Source organism: Furipterus horrens, unplaced genomic scaffold, assembly GCF_987537825.1.
Source record: "Furipterus horrens unplaced genomic scaffold, mFurHor1.1.pri manual_scaffold_4, whole genome shotgun sequence".
Taxonomy (NCBI): domain Eukaryota; kingdom Metazoa; phylum Chordata; class Mammalia; order Chiroptera; family Furipteridae; genus Furipterus; species Furipterus horrens.
In genome coordinates, this window is record NW_028327174.1 from 81,684,576 (window position 1) to 81,700,970 (window position 16,395).

The window sequence follows — 16,395 nt, forward strand, 5'->3', positions numbered from 1 at the left end:
TTTTACTAGCTCTGCTTCTGCACCTTGGTGTAAATATCTCATAAGTGCTTAGTATACAAGTGTAATGATTACAGCATTGGTTTAGAATCCCGAATTGACTATTTGCTAGTACAGCCTTGGGTGAATTAGTTCATCACTTTTAAGCATCTTTTATATTTCTGTGTAAAATAAGTTAATGTCAAATTTCAGCATTAGTACACAATTAAGTAATGATGCAGAGAACAGTACCTGGAAAACTGTAGAAACTGTTATCTTGATCTCCCTTTTCTCCTATCCAACTGACTTACTAAAACAACTTTGAAGTGTATATTTGGAGAATTATGAAGGGAGACCCCCCAAAAATGGGATTTATTTATTAAATATGTGTATTTATCCTTAAATGTTTAAACTTCAGTCACCATCAAAGTATTCTGCATTTAATGCAATACACCTATCAAGACTTTTTTTCCACTGCTCAAAACAATTTTTGAACTTGTCAATTTTAACACCTTTTAGTGCTTCTGCCATATTTTGTTTCACTTCTTCCACATTGGAAAAATGTTTACCTTGAGGATTCTTTTCATCCAGGGGGGAAAAAAAGTCACTCAGAGTGAGACTGAGTGAATTGGGAGGGTGGGACAGGAGTGTCATGCTCCTTTGATCAAAAAGTACTGAACATTCAGTGCATGTGGTGTGGACAGGTGTGCTTGTATATCACCCATCATGAAACGAGCAAATGTGTCTTGAAAAAATTTACTAAAGCCTATTACAGCCTCTCACAACAATGCCAGCTGGTACATTGATTCGAATGGATCCCTAGAATACTCACCTAATGAGGGAAGCCTGTACTACAAGGAACCCACCTTTGAGAAGATAATTATGGGGTTTTTTGCCCCCTCCATAGATACAATATTTAATGCTTGTCCTAAAATTCAGTTAAACTACTTTAGGAATAAGAATTTTAATAATATAGTAAAAATAAAACTGTTTAGGAGAAGATCAGAAAGCAGCTAATAGCCTTTCAACATGTAAGGAAGTTAAAATATACAATATTAATCAAAGAATGATTGGACTTCACATAGTATGTGTGATTCTCCTTTCTGGAAGGTACAAATAAATAATATAGTTTTTAGCATTCACTGTGAGCTAGTGACATAGCAAAGTGCTATTACTACATAAGTTAGGCATAATCTTCTTACTATCAAGCTAAAATTGGTATTGAACTTGAGCACATATAGAGCAAAAGCTCTGAGGAAGTCTAAGCAGAGAATCATACACATTTGCCTTTGCAGGGATCCAGGGATAATCCAAAGAAGGCTCAGTTGAAGAGCTAAAACATGGGGAGCCATTTGAGGGTGGAGAAGCAAGGGAAAATTATTTGACATGTGTAACCATAGCCAGAAATAAAATACCTAAAATAAAGTGAAGAAGAGGGAAGGAAGAGATGAGAGCAAAGATACACTAAGAGGCCAAAAGGTGAATGATTATACTGTGTGTGCAGAACTTACAAGAGAAATAAATTCCCCTTGAATTTTTGAATTCAGCACATACAACCTTCTAATTCTTATGGAGTTTTACTGAGGAAAAGAAAAGGCAAGTATGGGATACCAGAACTTTCCATCTACAAAAACTATGAGAAACAGTTGAAATTTGGGCAGGTCAAAAGGTATGAGAGTGGGATCAAATTTGAACAATGTTTATTATGATGTCCCTACCCTATATGTCATTATTGTTGTTGTTATTTCAGGTGATTGGAATGCCACATGATTAAAAAATGATCCTTGTCTTCAAGGAGATTACCATCTTGTGAGATAGACACTTAAGTAAACGCACACTGAAAATCACATTATATGTTCTATACTCGAAGTAAGAACAATGTGACATAGGAAATAAAGGAGAAGATTTATTCCAATTTGAGGACTTTGGGAAACTTTCTTGGAGACATTTTTTTTAAAACTTTTTTTTAAATAGAATTTACAGAGTTAACCAAGTGTAGAAGGTTGGTAAGTATTTCTAGGGACTGGTGGTACCATGAGCAAAGTTGTAAAGTTATGAACCAGCATAGTTTGTATAAGTAAAGAATTTGATTATTGCTAGAGCCTGATTTGAGAGATAGGGGTTAAAGTTGACTGACAGTAGGATATAAAAGACCTTATATTCAGAGATAAGGAGAGTGGACAGGAAGAAGGTTTTGTAGATCAAATGTTAAAAAACCAATATCTACAGAGTCTCTTTTTTTGTAGTCTATATTGGACCAATATTAGAAATGACAGGCTTCATGTTAAAATGAGATCTTTGACCTCTCAGTGCTTTTATGGCAACACCAACTCTTTATTTCTTCCTGGCAATCAGCCCCTGGAGGTAACAAGGCTTCTGCTGAGGGCGTGCATTCTCTGTTACGACACTGTGGCCTCCCCTTACACAAATTGTCACATGTACTTACACCCATCTAGCTTTATTTTTATCTGGCCCAAGTAGACATTTGACTTTGCTAGCTCTACTCTTGACATTAGTTGTCTACATGAGACAAGAATATTAAAGTATTTTAACCTGTGGCATGAACTGTTTAACTGGGAGAAGATAAAGGCTGAATTTGCAGAAAGTTTAGAATGAGAGCAAGAAACAGGCATAAATATTTAGAGGCTTGTGATCATCAATGTGAGCCTTAAACTAAAACTTGCTTATATTGAGCAAATCTCAGTCAGTTGTTGAATGTGAGGGAAAGAGAGAAGCCTTGGATGACAAAGAGCTTTATGGACTGTATGCTGAGGTTGATGATGAAAGCCATGACTAAGATAGAAAACACAAGATTAGATTTGAAGGAGAGGGGTAGATATGTTCAATGTTGGATAAATTGTATTTCAAGTTCCAGGAATATTCTAGGGGTCAAATGAGCAGTGAATTAGTTGTACTTATAAGACAGGAGCTCAGTGGAAAGGCCAATACTAAAAATGTAGTTTGTAATATTACTACATAAGTGGTACTTGAAACCATGAAAATAGGTGAAGTCTTGAAAGTAAAGAATAACAAGGGAAAAGTCTGGAAAATGGGAAACAGAAAGATAGAGGTGGATAACTGCATGAAAAATTAAGTAATGAAGAGTCTGGATTATAGATAAAATCATGGAAAGTTGTCTTTCACCATCAGAATCTATGTTATTTATTTGTTTGTTTATTTATTTTTGCCTTTTTTCATGTCCTTTTACAGTTGTCCCAGTTTTTTTCCCCATTGCTCTCCCCTGCCCCTACTCTTACCCCTCCTCCTAAATCAAGCCCCACCTATTGTCCATGTTCATGTCCATGGGTCCCTTCCCCTTCTTTATCTCCTGATCCCCCTCTCCCACCCCACTCGTCACTGTCAGTCTGTTCCTTGTTGCTTCTGGTTCTATTTTGCTCCTTTGTTTGTTGTGTTCATTAGGTTCCTCCTATTTCTGAATCTATTTGGTTGCTAAATTCAGCCAGTAGGAATTTGAATGGCAATGGATAGCTTTAGCCTCAGACAATCCAAGGGAGTAGGGAATTCTAGGCAGTGAATGGTTGAGTCGAAATGTATTCATATAGAAATTATGGTGATCTTAACCCTGAATCCAGGGAGATAGGAGTAAATGGAAGGTGTCTAAGGTCAGTGAGATTAAACTGCCTTTGAAGCCTGACCCAGAATAGAAGAAAAATGATAGAGTGATGCAAGACCTAGAAGAGGAGTTTACATGACATAAAAGAGACGTGAGCATGCTATTCATACACCTCTGATTATATATTTACAGAAATATTTTGCATGTACTTTAAATATTTGAAAATCAGAGTAGTTCTAAAAACAGGAGAGGGTAACCAATTACTGTTGTGGTTATTGCTATTTACCACTTTTTTAAGAATCCAAGAAATTATGTTTGATAATTTAATCTCTCACCTATTACACACACTTCTGCTGAGATACTTTCAATGAAAGAGGGGTATCTGTCTCTAAAGACAACAGATTCTGTTTTTATGGATATCTAACTTGTCTCTGGTTCTTCTTATGTTAATTCAAAACCTGTTTCTCTTATTTCCACTTCTTGTTCTAGTTCTGCTCTTAGGAGCCACATAAAATAAGACTCTTTCATGAGAAATTCTTTAGATGTTTGAAAAAATAACTTGCATGTTTCTTTTTTCATTAAACTTTTCTATGCTACATGTTAAGTTTCTATACTTAGGTACTATTTGATATATTTTCAGGTCATTTACTGAGTTTCTCTCTCATTTCTTCTTCTCTTAATTTACTTTGGCTTCTCAGTATATTTAAATGATGATAATTGTACATAATATTTTAACTTTGGTTTGTGTAGTGCAGAGTAAACTTGGTTTGCCTTTTTTTACTGAAGGGAGATTATTACTTTATTTAAACTCCTGAAATTGTCTATCTATTGTAAGCAAACATCACTCATCTCTAGCTCATTAGGAGACACACAGTCACAGATAACTTTCACATTAACACATGTCAAGTATTTTTTCTTCCTCTATATACTTTTATTAGTTATTTTTCAGCATAAAAGTTTGTGTACATTTTATTATTGTCATAGTAGCCTAGGAATTTAGTTCCTCACTATCAAATTAAATCTTGATTTGGTCACAATATTGTTGTTATCTATATAATTTCCCTTCTGAAAATATAAGAATCCTTTTATGTTCACATCTAGTGCATAAGACAAAAATAATAGATAAGTAATGACATGGTTATGACTTTATAGAGTTCCAATGAGGATTTATTCTAAGGTTGAAATTAAAGTCTTATCCAATACTATATATAATTACTAAGGCATTTGTTAATTTGCCTAACACTGTTTCCCAACTCCCATTTCATAAACATCTTATTAACACATCTAAACACTTTATTCAAGTATCCAAGTATATATCAAACTAGCAAAAAAATTAGGAAGACACAATGATTATACAATAGACTTATTTTGGGCAAATTTTACAAGTTTCATAGGATTTTGTGATTCTTTTCAAGTAGCAATAAGTTATATTTATATAGTACTTGACTTTTCCAAGTGATTTATCATGCAATTTTACAGAGTGGAAACATTGTATAAAGTTCATAGACATTGGACTCTAGCAAATGGATTAAACTATATGGCTTTAGTATGTATTAGCTCTATGTACAAGGTAAATATTAATCTCTTAGTATATAAAAGGGGTATTAATAGACATTTCACAAGGTCAGTATTAAAATTTAATGAGATTTAAATAAAGCTTCCAGTCCATGGCCTACCCCACAATAAATTTCTTACTTTCAACACCAAGTTACTCAGAGTAACGGTACTGAATAGTCAGCTTGATGTTATGCTTATTCTGAAGATTAAAAAAACATAATTTAGAGAGTTTTATTCATTTATTCAATAATTATTAATGCTTTTTACATGTTTGGTACATAGAGAATATGTACTAAACCTAGCCTGAAAGGCCAGATAATTTTGAACACCAATTGGCTACTAGTTGATATAGTGTTTTGATAATTCAGGGATTAATTTATTATATTTCTAAATATTCAAAATGAATCTCCTAAATACTTTTGTAGGTATAGTCTACAATAAAAGAGCTTCTTGCAATCAGCTTCAAAAAAATGTGACACATTAAAATACCTGAAGACCAGCTTTAATGAATCATTAAAGATTTATTATTGACATGTAAATCATATGCAATTAGATGCTGTTAAGTTATTCATGGGGCTGACATCTATTCTTTTATGGAGTGTAATATTTTCTTTCTGATTAAAAATATTTTTTGTTAAGTTGGTTATCTATTTTTATTGCTAGATAGCCTTAAATTGGTCATAAATACAGAATTAGTGGAATTAGAATTAATGATATTTGACTATAATTTGAAATGATCAAATTATAACCATTTTCATAAGAACAAATTAATTCTTTTAAATCCTATTATCTGAGAGAAAGACAAATATTGTACAACTAAAAGGAACTGTCAAGATAGATAACTTAGTAGCTATATTTAATAGCACTGACTAAAAAGAGCCACTAAAAATATGGTTTAAGCATGGCAAATGTGTTTTTGCTAAATTGATCAAAACATACAGTGTTTTTCCCTTGAGAGAACTTTTATTTATTTGAAATAAAATTTTAAAACAAATAGTAATTCAGGACTTTTCACTATGAGAGGAAATGCATTGAGTGCTTTATATAAAGATGCTATGTAGATCTTTCGGGTACATTTTTAAAATAATAAACACTGAAGTAAGACTTTCAGCTATGCAGATATGCAAAGAGAATACATAGGTTGATGATCGTCTACGCACACACACACACACACACACACACACACACACACATGTGTAACACTAGACAGAATTCTGAAAAGAATATCTAGACTCTGGGAAAAATGATCAAAGGCAGAAGAGAAACTGAGAATCACTAATTCTTGAGAAACTGCTACAGCTACAGGGAAGAAGAATGGGAGGGAGCCCTTAGCCTTTTTGCCTAATGCTGCTCTATCCTTACCTCCTCCAAACTTGAGTTGATGAAGACTGTTAATTTAGCAGCCTGGGGCTAGCTCCATAAACTTAATGCAACTCTGCTGCCAGAGGGTGTGGACTCAACTTGTATAGAACGAAAACACAAAACTTTGCAGACAGAAGTGGTGAATGTACTAAAAAGCAAATGGAGGAAAACATCTTTAATAGCTTGAGACTATGATCTGGTTTGGAGTGACTGTTGGCTGAGCTTGAACTTTATCAAATTTTGGAAATGAGAGACATATAATGGCTAGATAAACTCTATGCATCTCTGACTGTGTAGGAAACTGCATACAATAGAGTCAAGTGAAAAGTAAATTCAAGGATTTTTGAGAATTTGTTGACCTTTTAATGATCTCATCAACCAACACACAGATTGATCATCAGAAGTGTAAAATTTAAGATTTTTTAGCTTAATATATGCCAAAATCATTGGTTAGACATTAAGTTACAGAGACACAGGGGTGACCCTTAAGAAATAAGTCTTACAATTAAAAATTTAAAAACCCTGCAGAATCCTATAGAAAAGAAGAAACTGTAAATCTTGTCATTCAAACTCTACAGATTTATTACCTATATGACTTGTGTGAGGTAAGACACGGATAATTAAGATTACTACTTCAGAGGAGTGCAGAAAAACTTATGAGTTAATATAGCAGTTAAAGTAATTATAACAATGCCTGACCATATCGTAATGTTTCTATTATTTTTGTTTGCAAAAGCAAAACTTTATGAGAGTAGTTTTCATTCAATTTAAGAGAAAACAAAAAGAACAAAACAGAAAACACAAATTTTCAAAATACAAAGTTCCTAAATTTAACTTATTAGCTTCAGGGCTTGGAAATGTTGCTACTCCTCATTTATTAATTTATTCAACAATGATGTACTACTATGTGTCTGATACTGATGAGTTGCTGAAGTAAAATGATGATTGATATGAGAATTATCAAAATGATACTATAACTCAGATGATTCAAACATAATCATTTCTTATATAGTGGGGTCTCAGTCATGTGGCAAGTCAGCTTAAAGTTAATGAATGTCCTTTCTGTAAATATGTACTATCATATTAACAAATTATAGTAGGTCACTAAATCCAGTAATTAAACATTAACCTAAGAATTAGGCTTGTATTAACATAGTATGTACTTTCAAATTATTCTAAAGTCAATGTAGTTAATAAGTAAAGATGTCTACCAGAGTTGTTCTATCTTCTTTGGATTTGCCGTTATTTCATTCCAAGAATTCAAGTGTTACTTCAGAGAGCATTGAAACATTAGGAACACACTTCTTACTTGAGGACTAACCGCATAATACCAGAGCAGAGTCCATTGTGATTATTTTGGGTAGTGATATGCATAATTCCTTCTGACTTTTTCTCACTCAATGCATGAATAACTTATACATTTTAGATTTAACTTTTGAAGGCTTTTCTACAAGGAACGGTCAGAACTGTGATTGCACATTCTGTTGATAGTAGTAACTCATAATATCTTTGTTTCTGTACAGTTCTCCCTTGACCTTTAGACTCATATAGTTACTGGACTACTTGACATTTCCAAATAGATGCCTCATAGATATATCAAACAATATTTTCCAAAAGAAACTCTTGATTTCATCCAACAAATCTGATCATCTTCTGGGATTTTCTTGTTTCAGTAATTGTTAACACCACCACCAAGATACTCAAGCTGAAAACTTCAGTGTCTTTCTCAACCTAACAGGTGACTCAATCTGCAATTCCTTTTGTTTCTACCATCCAAATATGTCTCATACTCATTCATTTTTCTCTACACACTCTATGACTGTTTAAGTTGAAACTACTTAAATTATATATTATATTTTCCTCTTAACCAGTCTCATCTTTAAGTCTCACGTTCATTTAAATCTTTTTTAAAATATAGCAATCAGAATAGTCTTTTAGAATTATGAATTGAACAATGTTATTCTCCTTTACAAAAAGAAAAATCCTTCAACACCTTACAATTGCATGATGCCACCCAATTGCAAATACAAATTCCTTATGTTCTATCTGGTAGTACATAATCTGGCTCCTGCATTTTTTTCTACTCCTCTTCCATATATGTTCTGACTACTTTGCTTTCTTTCAGTTTATTCTGTTTGTAAGTTCCTTTCTTACCTTGTGTCTTGACTGATAGTTTTGTTTTGTTCTGAAATAATCTTTATCCTGTGGATCTCAGGTTAAAGTTTAAAGACCTTTTCCAAACCACAGTAAGTTGTCTAATCACTCTTCATTAGTTTATATTATTATATCCTCAGTTATCATTTAAGTACCTTGAGTTTTAAATATATATTAATCTATATTGACATTACTGTGAGAAATGATCACAAGAAAACAACGGGACACAGGACTTAAGCAGTAAAATGAGGCATTTGTTTACTCACAGATTTGCAAGTCCAGGCGCAGCCTAACGAAGGGCACACCCCAGGGCTTAGAGCAGGCCGTTTTTATTCTAAAGCGAGTAAATCCCCCCTTTCTTCCCCCTCCCCTTCCTCTCTGCTTTTCCCTACTGGATACTCTGGAGTTACAATCTAATGCAATTGACTAAATCAACTAAGGGCAGCAATTAGCTCATGAATAAGTTTCCTTATCTCACTGATCATGCATAGTGCCCAGGTGATAAATATTTCATGATGGGTGCCCCTCACACTTGGTTAATTCTGACTGTTTATGTCTCCAGCCTCATTTCCCCTTGAAAGTTTTTTTAACTTGCTTATCACATTTTCCCAGGTTATAAATATTATGTCCTTTACACTTTGAGTTAACTCTTGACTGTTTCTCAGGTGATAAATATTTCTTAACTCTGACTATCTGTGTCTCTAGCCCCTCTTGAAAGTTTTCTTAATCTGTTTACCACATTTTCCCAGGTTATAAATATTATGTCCTTTACATTTTGGGTTAACTTTGACTGTTTTTCAGGTGACAAATAGTTCTTAATTCTGACTATCTGTGTCTCTAGCTCCTTTTGAAAGTTTTCTTAACCTGCTTACCATATTTCTTTTTTGTTGCTAATTATTTCTTACCGGTTTGAGTGTCACTTTTATCCGTTTCTCACACTGTTGAAACTAGTTACATTATTGCTCTTAAGAGAAGGGTTTAAAAATCACATTTTGTACCTATTTCTTCATAATTTCTATTATATACCACTCACATAAACAAAGCTAAGACACAAAACAAATATGTACACATAACCTTAATGCATAAATATACACATATAATTTGATTAAATCATGTTTAAATCATGCCTTGTAGATACTAGCTGTAGGCCTAGGTACTGAGTAATGTGGCAAAGCATCCTCCCAGTCCCATATCTGCTGTACCCTCAAAGCCAGTGGCCCACACTGATCAACTCAACACATTTGTTAGTTAGCCTCTCCAACCTACAGAGATTTACTCCTCCCGTGAAGGGTATTATGGGAAAAAGATACAATGTTTCTTGAAATTCTGAATTTGTTGAAGAAATTACATTTTTAAAAAACTGGGTAGAAATAGAAAAGGTAATATACCTTCATTTCCTTTATAAATCTAGCCATTTTGTTAATTTCAAAATATAAAATTATATATAGTACCATGAATTACTCATGAAATTAAACTGATTGGCATATTAAATGTAGAAAGATAATCTGTTTAGATTCTAATTTCAAATTTAATTTTGGGATTTAATTTTAGGTGTGTTTAATTTTTCAAATGACACTGGAAGCTGCTGAGCTTAATAAATTGATCACCATTTAGTTTTTATGTATTTATATGAACCAGTTAACAACTGAGAAAATAAGAAACCATCAGTATCATAATTAACCAAACCATGTCACCATGTTTAATGTATATGGTATCCACCATGTTATCAAACTTAGGTAGTAACACAATTTCAGAAAAAGAGCAAAGTTAAAAAATAATATACATATATTGTATTCATTAGTTCCAGCTATAAGAATCAGGAATAAAACAGAGTTGTAACATGAGCATGGAGTAGGAGGTAGTCTTCAGACGGTGAGATCATCTCTGGAGGCAGGAAAGTCAGAGCCCGGCGAGGAGATCGGGGCAGAGGCAGTTTGGTGTAGAGGTAGAAGGTGATGGGGAAGGCCATGAAATTTTACTGAATAAATACCATAAACTGAGAACTGGGATGAAAAGTGAGTTACTTTAATATTTGCAATAAATCTTTGCAGTATTGTTTTTCTTAATTTAACCAGTAGATACCGAAACCCCAGTAAGTTTGTTTGCCAAGATTATATGGTTAGCAAGCTGCCTGTTTAAGATTGATAGAAATGTATGTAGCTCTAAAACCAAGCCCTTTTCATCAGCTAAGCCAAACGCTAGGGCTGTTTCCAGAAATGAGAGCCAAAAAACCAGGCTACATGAAACCAAGACGTGGAGAGGTGGTCATTCCTACTATATTGCATTTTGCACCAGGAACACTTGTTAGCTTTGTATTTATGGCAATAAATAAGACAGGTAAGGTCTTATCTTCAAGGACTGTACAGTCTATTAGGGTAGACAGACAATGAGAAAAAAAGATATAAATAAATATATGACATAAAATATGTACTTATAGGTACTGTGAAGAAACCTATAGCTGTAAAAAGTGCATAAAACATGTCAGGGAGTAGAGAGAGGTTATTTTAAATAATGTGGCTAGGAAAAGCTCTCTGAATAGCACATATCTGACCAGAAACACAGACAAATTAAGGGAGGAAAGACCTGGAACAATAATGTTCTGGGCAGGCAAGCTGCTTGTGCCAAGGCAGGACTGCTGTGTTTGGAAGATTTGAGGAAGATAGTGTGATTAGGAACTGAATGAGGTACACCATACACAAGAATTAACATAAAATGGATCAAAGACATAATGTTAGACTCAAAATCATAAAAATCCTAGAAGAAAACATAGGCAGTAAAATCCTGGACATATCTCACAGCAATATACTTTTTCTGATATATCATCCCAGGCAAGGGAAATAAAAAATAAACAAATGGGATTAAATCAAACTAAAAAGTTTTTGCACATCAAAGTAAACCATCAACAAGGTGAAAAGACAACCTATAGAGTAGGGGAACATACTCATCAATGATACATCTGATAAAGAGTTAATATCTAAAATTTAATCTAAAATTTATAAATTTTATCAATTCATCATCAAAAAAGAAAAATCCCAATTAAAAAACGGGCAAAGGAACTTCTTCAAAGAGGACATACAGATGGATAATATAGACATATATAGAAAAACGTTTAACATCACTAATCATCAGAGAAATACAAATTAAAACCACATTGAGATATTACCTCACAGGTCAGAATGGCCATCATCCAATGAATCAATAAAAACAAGTGTTGGTGAGGATGTGGAGAAAAGAGAACCCCTTTGCACTCTTGGGAATGCAGACTGGTGCAACCACTGTGGAAAGCAGTATAGAGTTAACTCAAAAAATTAGAAATGGAATTGCCTTATGATCCAGTGATTCCAGGTCTGGGAATATATCTGAAGAAACTCAAAACACGAATTCAAAAGAATATTTGCGACTTCTAGCCAAGATGGAGGTGTAGACAGACATGCTGCATCTTCCACAAATGAGAAGAAATACAACTACCTCAAAACTAGAAACAACCAGAAGTTCCAGAAAATTAAACTACATGGAAGTTCAGCAAACAGAGATATAAAGAAGAAATACTCAACCAGACAGGTAGGAGGGCCGGAGACGGGGTGGAGAGGATGCTGTGTGGTGGCAGCAGCGGTGGCAGCAGCAGTGAGCCAATGGAAAGCACAGTCATATGTTTTAAAAAGTCAGGAGGGACACCTGGGGAGCATTCCTAGCTCCTCACTAGACCAAGCAATTCACAGTCCCAGCACTGGGGAAAATCAAGCCTCATTGCTTCTGACTGTGCAGATCAGTGGGGGTTGGGACAGAGGCAGAAACTGCCGGTCTCAGCAGAGTCCCTTGTTTAAAGGGCCTACACGGTCCTAGAACATCCACAGACCACCCCCCCCCATTCTGGGAACAATGGCCAGGGCAACAGCTAGAGGGGTGTCAGTCCAGTGCGGAAGTGGGAGGGGTGCCTGGAAAAGGGGCGAGTGCTGGGCACTAAGGAGGGGTGGGATATCTGGAGGGAAGAGGGGTTTTGGGCAGAAAGGAGCAAAGGGGAAAAATTGGGACTACTGTACCAATATAATTAATAAAATATACTTAAAAAAAAGAATATTTGCACCCCTGTATTTGCTGTAGTGTTATATACAATAGCCAAGATCTGTAAGCAGCCCCTGTGCCAATCTACAGATGAGTGGATTAAAATCTACTGTACATTTATACAGTGTAATACTACTTGGCCATTTAAAAAAAAAAAAAAGAAAGAAAAAAATTTTACCCTTTGTGACACCATAGGAAAGTCTGACGACCATTATGCTAAGTGAAATAAACCAATAAAAGAAAGGCAAAAGCCATACAATTTCACTCATATGTGGACTCTAATAAACAAAATAAACTATTAAACAAAATACAAACAGACCCATAGAGAACAGACTAACAGCTGAAGGGATTAAGCAAAAACATGGAAGAAGAAAAATCTCATTGACAGAGACAACAGTTTGGTGATTAACAGAGAGAAGGGGAGTTGGGGGGAAGTAGAAAAGGGTAAAGGGGATATAAACGGTGATGAGTAGAGACTTGACAATCTACAGATGATGTATTATGGAATTGCATACCGGAAATCTATATAATTTTATTTTATTTACTTATTTATTTTTATTTGTCACCCAATGACATGTTTATTGATTTTAGAGAAGAAGAAAGGGGAGAGAGAGAGAGAGAGAGAGAGATCAATGTGAGATCATTGTCTCTTGAATGTGGCCTGACCAGGGATCAAACTTGCAACCCAGGTATGTGCCCTTACCTGGAATTGAACCTGCAGCCTTTAGGTGTATGAGACAACATTCCAACTGTAACAAAAAGCAGGTCTGGCTGCCTGCCTCTACAAAAGCCAATAATCAAGAAGCAGGTGCTGACGTAAAGGAAAAGGGTTTAAATTCAGGTGCTGGCCACCTGGAAGATGGGGAATTGTCTCAAAACCCATCTCCTGAGAAAGTGGGGGACTCACATCTCAAAGCTCATCTCCATATTTCAGTGGAGGCAGAGGTTTTATAAGGAGGAAGAGGGGAGCAGAAAAAAGAGACCAGGGAGGGGTTGAAAAGTTTTCTACATGCAAACTAGCACAGTCCATTCCCATAAGGGAAGTGATGGTCAGGGGTGCATCATCCTGGTTTAGTCATCCTGGCTTCACGTCACCCTGGCTCCATGGTTGGTCAACAAATCTCCCAGAGCTGGGATGTTTGAAGATTGTAGTCTGTATCTTTTGAAACTAGTTCTTTGGATTCTGATACAAACATGCTGTTAATCTACAAGATACATATTATTCAGAGTCAGTACTTAACAAAAACAATGTCAAAAGAGTGGTGGAGTGGGTTTCAATTTCCTACCATTACAATTTTCCACTCTTACAAATCCCCACTGATAATTTTACTTCCATTTCTCTGGAAGTTAGAAGGTTTTAACCAAGACATTTAAAAAACCTAGAAAAAATTAGGATCCATTCTTGTTTATAGGAAAAAAATTAAAGTTTACAGACAATTTACTGAATTACAGTTTAGTATTTATAGTTGTGTAAAACAGGTTCTATTGAAACATACTTCTTCTCCTAAAATCACTCTCATTTTTATCAAAGAGCCAAATCAAGATTAATTCATTGAATGCATTAAGTCCAGTTTCAATTTGGCTTGATAATTTACATAAACACAACAGGAATAGCAATTGATCACATAGGCTTTCTTAAATCTACTTTGCTAGAATGTTGCAAGAAATTTTCAGATTGAACTTTAGCCTGTCTGGGCAAAGAAGCCAAGCCACTGTTTCCATCAAGGTCTACCTGCAATACCTATATGTTTGAGTAAGTTCATCAAGTTCTCAAGGTCCTCAGAATGTCTTCAGGCTCTTCCTTGCCATCTCCCAAGAAAGTAACCTTTGCTTCTTTTCAGGAAAGACTGCCATGAATAATGTAGATAAGCAAGGTACCAGGCCATTTCAAACTCAATCTTTATTCCTTAAAGCTAACTCCTGACATCCAGCATCTAGACATGTCTCTTTCAGACATGACATTCCAGTCAAATCTTGGCTAATAAATCTACAATTGGAAACTGGAAAAAGTCAGATTTCTATTAGATTCATGCAAATAAATATATTGCAATAAAAATAATAATACCCATTAAGAGTTTTCAAATTCTGGAGGGATCAAGTATGAAGAAAAATATAAATGCTTCAATATTTCTGCAATTCATCATATTACTCTATAAAAACAAACACTTTTTTTAATCAGCAATATTTTAAACAAAGTTATAAGAACAATAATTATCTTCAATTCATCAGCCCCACAATCAACTGTTATTTATCCTATCTTTGCCAGTATCTTTACAAACCATTATTCCCTAGAGCCCTGCAAATATCCATCTATTTCAAAGTATAATTTGAAAATTTATCCTCAAAAAGTTATATTTTAAAGTAGTCAAAATGTGTAACATTTTTGCAAGTGAATCAGTAAAACAATGGCTGCCTCTAAATGACCAAAACAATACTTAAAAGGACATAGATACAGACGTGATTAAAATGTAATTGACAAAGGAATTCGCTTTTTTGTAACAACATATTAAGATAACACTCAAAATTAAAAATGAAAATACATCATATACAAAATAAATTAATCTGTTCTACACTGTCAATTGTATCTGGGATTTCTGTTGGGAAATAATAACTGGTTTTGGAAAGTCAAAGGGAGTTTTGGCTTTTTTATTTGTCTGTAAAATCATTATTTTGCTTTATCATCTATGTTCCCCCTTTTTTTATTTCTTATTCCTTTCTTCAATTTCCATTTCCCTTCTTGAGAACTTCGTCTCCAAAATATCCTTCCTTCCTGTAATATGCATATCCCTTTTCTTTAACCTTTCTTACCTTTTTTTTTACTCTCTCAATTCCTTCTCTTTTTGCTTCCACCCTCTACATAATCCTTCTACATTCACAGATCCTCTGCGAGTTATACAATCTTCCTTCAGCATACAAAAACCCTTTGAAACTTTCCTAGTCCCTCTTAGTTTGCCTTTTTAACTCATCTGGGCATAATCAACTTTAGAATAACCCACTTTCAATTCTATTTCCTTCAAAGTATATTGCCAGAATTTTCAATTTTATTACTAAAAACCACATATTTTTCAAATTTAATTCAAATTTTAATTTTTTTGTGACAACTAAAAGTAAGTAATTACCATTCTCTAGACTGAGAAATTTATAAATATATTTCATTACTTTCAGAAACAGTTTTTATTCCTCATTGGCAAATAGGAGGAGGGACAAAAAAACAAACCAACCTAGAATTATTTTCTGGAGGGCAGGTCCCTTATTGTATAGGCTTAGTCCACTGGGTGAGTGTTCTAGAAACCCAGCTGGTGTTATTGTGAGAGGCTGTGTTTGGCTTCAGTAAATTTTTTTGCAGAATCTTTCATCATGTTTGTCTACTTCATAATGGGTACTTTATGAGCACACCTGACCAAAAACAGCATGACCCTCGTGCTGTATCCTCCCTATTTACCCTATCTCACCCTGAGTGACTTTTTTTTTGTTTTGTTTTTTAATTTGTTTCCCTGGATAAAAAAAAGTACTCAAATGGAAATATTTTGTCTATGTGGGAGAGGTGAAACAAAAAACAGCAGAAAAACTAAAGGACATCAAAGTTGACAAGTTCAAAAACTGTTTTGAGACTTCCAGCCAAGATGGAGGCCTAGAAGACATGCTGCATCTCCCTCTACAACTAAGAAGGAATACAACTAACTCAAAACTAGAGACAACCAGAAGTTCCA

General features: G+C 34.5%; 1 pseudogene; it reads left to right on the plus strand.

Moving 5' to 3' along the window:
• The window catches only part of LOC150012294 (C-myc promoter-binding protein pseudogene), a 62,715-nt pseudogene that overhangs the window by 9,202 nt on the left and 37,118 nt on the right, over window positions 1–16,395 (plus strand).